Below are 4,263 nucleotides of genomic sequence, written 5' to 3'. Positions count from 1 at the left end.
GGAGTTCCAAGTATTGCTTCACTGCGGAAATTCAGATGATTATCTTTCAGAGAAGTGGAAGCACTCACTGTCCACAGTGGTACAAAATTTTTTCCTTCTATTGTGTTTTTATAATGTCTTTAGAGGCACTAAAATCCAAAAACATCTACTGAATGAGTACTGTTTGTTTTATAGAGTCTTATTTATGTATAGACACCTTCCTTGCCCTCCTTGCCCTCCAGCTGCTTTACAGCCCTGTAACAATTTCTCAAGGGCTTGATGCATTATAGTTCAATAAATGTAAGTTCAATAAAAGGTGATTGCATAACAACTTCTACCATAGGAACAAGAGAATTCACGTAGCCTTTTAAAAAGAAACAAAAATAGTGTGAGACTATACCTTTATCACAACAATAATTACCTTTTTGAAACATTTCTTTAAACATGATTTGTCAAATCATGCCCACCAAAAGCATTGCTACTGTAGCACATTTTTCCAAGAATGAAAAAATTCAGTTCATGTGGCTCTGTTTTATCATTTTTAAACCTGTTTGAAAGTATCTGAATATAGAGATGAGCTGGTTTTGTGTACCCTGCTTTTTACTACCCAAAGGAGTCTTAAAGCGGCTTCCTTTCCCCACAACAGATAACCTGTGAGGTAGGTGAGCCTGAGAGCTCTGAGAAAACTGGGACTAGTCCAAGGTCACCCAGCTGGCTGCATGTGGAGGAATGGAGAATCAAACATGGTTCTCCTGATTAGAGGTTGCTGCTCTTAACCAGGTTTAAAATACAAATGCTGTTAGTTCAGATAAAAACTGCACTGATAGAATTTGTATGGTACTTTAAAATATTCAAAATTTTATTAATTCAGATTTTTGTTATACTTAACAAAATGCAATGTACATAAATGAATGAGGCTTATGAGCATGAGAGATGGCAGCTCCAGGAGCTTCTGGCTTCCTCCCAAGACCTACCCTGGCCATTTATTTAAGCTAGTAGTTTAATTTCTAACATCCTTTCTCCATTTCTTGGAGAAAGTAATCATAAAAGTTTAAATTAATAAATACTTTGTTCTTCCTTGCCACAAGAAGGTAATCTAAATAGAATTGTTATGCTGTTTCTGGAAGGCACATAAGTCATTTAGGGAAAGGCTCATGGTTTAAAGCAGGAGTCACCAGCCTTGTCAAGTCTGCAGACACTTTTGGAATTTTAAGAAATGGTGGTAGATGACAACTATCTGTAACTCGCTCTATGCAATAACTGCAACTTGCTGTATGCGGGCCTGACCCGGAAACTGCAACGGGTCCAGAATTCAGCTGCATGAGTCCACAGTAGAACACCTTGGAGAGGGCCCTTATTTGGCCAGTCCTTAAGCAAGTACAGTAGATTTTTGTATTAACCTTTAACGCCATTCACTGTTTGGGGCTGACCTATCTGAGGGACTGTCTGACTCTGCACACACATACACCCAGAGTGCGCTGTGTTGCCATTTCCAACATGCTGGTGAGCCCTGGCCCAAGAGGGGTACATCTGGCCTCAACCAGGGCCAGGGACATTTTTGTCCTAGCCCCTACCTGGTGGAATGAGCTCCCAGAAGGGCTGAGGGCCCTGTCAGAGTTAGCTCAGTTCCATAGGGCTTGCAAAATGGATGTGTTAACATTTTACAAAAGATAGAGCTCTTCTGCCAGGTATTTGGCTGGGACCTATGAGGATTTAACATCTTGGCTTCCCTCCATATAACCCCCCCCCCATGTGAGAATTGATTACTGGGCAGGAAGCCAGAAGCAACAACAGACGCTAACTGGATGATCACCATGTTTTTTTATATTGATGGTTTTATTAGTTTACTAGTAAAAAAGCCCATTGTATGAAGAATACAATGGGCGCTAGCAGGCGGGGGCCAGAGCGAGGGGCAGGCGAGGGACAGAGCGAGGGACAGGCTACCTGAAAGAGGAGGCGGGCGGCGGCTCCTCGGCGGGTTGTGTTTGTCAGCGGCCATTAGGCGTCAGGCTGCCGCCCAGGGAGCCTCTGCCAGACGTGGGGCGCTGGGCTGCGGCGGCTCCTCGGCGGCACCTCTGGGGCTCCTGACGGCTGCTCCTCGACGGCTTTTCTTTCTCCTGCGGCTTCTCGGCGGTTCCTCAGCGGTTCTTGTTCTGCGGCCATGAGGGTAGGGAGCCCCCGGCAGCCACATTGTGCGCAGCTGCCGGGGGCTCCCTTGCGGGCGGCCTGATGCATCAGAGGCGCTTCACGTCTCCGACGTGTCAGGCCACCTGCAAAGGAGCAACTGCGAACCGCGCTGCGCGCGGCTCGCAGTTGCGCGGGGCTGGGAATCGGAGGGACCAATCGGCAGGCGCAAAGCGCCTGCTGATTGGTCCCTCCGATTGTCTGTCCGGATTGTCTGTCCTTCCTCATCCCGGACACATCCCCGCCTCAGAACGCCTTACAGTTTTATTTAGTCCGTGCCGCCCGCGGCGCCACGGGCGGTGTTAATATTGTCATTTGCTTATTCTGAATTTGTATGTTTTTAAGTATGAACTGCCATGAGCTTGGGTATGCAGGGAGGGGTGGTCATATAAATCCAATAAATAAATAAATGATGTCCAGCAAAATATTGGAAGATTCTAAGACAATATCATATAATTGAAGCAGCTACTTCCAAATGGATGCTGTTAGTAAACATAAAAATGATGACTTCTGGATTCTTTTGAGAGAACTTCCAAGGAGACTGAACATATGAGATGCATGTTGGGGTCATGCATCCCAAGAATGGGGGGGGGGTTTGCTTCCTGTGTGGTCAGGGAAAGGTTGCCAAGATAGGAACTACAATTAGCGTTGTATGTGGTGGTGTCCAAATCGTCTATTCCAGGCTCCCCCCCCCCTGCATGGTGCGGCACTGGCTGCATTGGCCTGGAACGGCCTATTGGGATGCCATCGCATACAACCCTGGCCACAATCATGGCTTTAAATTATATTTAGAATGGTACTGGCTAGATATCAGGGGGGAAAATTCACAGAGTAGTTCAGCTGTGGAATCAACTGCCTAAGGAGGTGGTGAGCTCCCCTCCACTGAGAGTTTTCAAGCAGCGGCTGGACAGATAATTTATCAAGGATGCTTTAGGCTGATACTTGTGTCGGGCAGGGAGTTGGACTAGATGGCTTGTATGGTCCCTTCCAGCTCTATGATTCTAGGTTCAGAGATAAGAAAATCTGTATGTATGGCCAAGCTGAGGGTATTTAGCTGTGGCATACACAGCTATGATGAGCTCAATGTTTTGTTAGCTGGTATGAAGTGTCACAAAGCTTCTTACTTTTATCCCTGTATGCTTTCTTTGGTTCTTTGAGAGCCAGTTTGGTATGGTTAAGAGCAGCAGCCTCTTAAGCTGGAGAACCAGATTTGATTCCCCACTCCTCCACATGCAGCCAACTGGGTGACCTTGGACTAGTCACAGTTGTTAGAGCCACAACAGTTTTCCTCAGAACTCTCAACCTCACAGGGTGTCTGTTGTAGGGAGAGGAAGGGAAGGCAATTGTAAGTCGCTTTGAGACTCCTTTGTAGTAAAAAGCGGGGTACAAAAAACAGCTCTTCTATTCTCATGGCTCAAGCAGGAAGTAACTGCCAAGTATCATATTGGTGGGCACTCTCACAGCTGCAGGACTCATGTTAAAGAGCCTTAAAGTGATGATATGAATTGCTACTGTTTGTGTGGATTCTGATAGGAATCTCAGGGAAATACTTCTTTCCTGGGAAATAAAGCAACAAACCTCTGAAGATTGCAGGTTAAGTGGAGATTAGTTATCTTTATGGAGACAAATAGGTAGGATAGAGGTGAGCATTTGGCCACCTGCCAGGAAGGGGCAAGATAGATGGCTGTTTGGATATTCTGTTTTGGATCATAAAGATTTTTACACATGCACCTTGATTTGTTGGAGAAAAGGTACAGAGCGGTATACACTTGACCTCCTGGAAAAGACAATGTCTTGTGTACAAAGAAGAAAAGAAGATCCTGAAGGGGGCAGCAAGAAAATAAGTAGATTGGATAGTGAGGGCAGCACCTTCTCTCGCCTGTTAAGTGTCCCACCTAATCTGTCTCTAGCAATTTCCTGCTTCTTGGAAATTCTTCACCTTCCCTTCCTGTGTATCAGCTAAAGATTCAGTTAGGGATCTGTCTCTCCTGTTTCCTATCAAGTGTGTTAGTTCCGAAATAAACCTTCATCTACTCTTTAATCAGGTTGTGCACATTGCTGCGTTAATTACTCTACCAACCAGATCCACTGCCAGTTGCA

This window comes from Paroedura picta, chromosome 1, assembly GCF_049243985.1.
Source record: "Paroedura picta isolate Pp20150507F chromosome 1, Ppicta_v3.0, whole genome shotgun sequence".
In the NCBI taxonomy this organism is placed as follows: Eukaryota; Metazoa; Chordata; class Lepidosauria; order Squamata; family Gekkonidae; genus Paroedura; species Paroedura picta.
Note: the sequence above shows the minus strand (reverse complement) of the source record.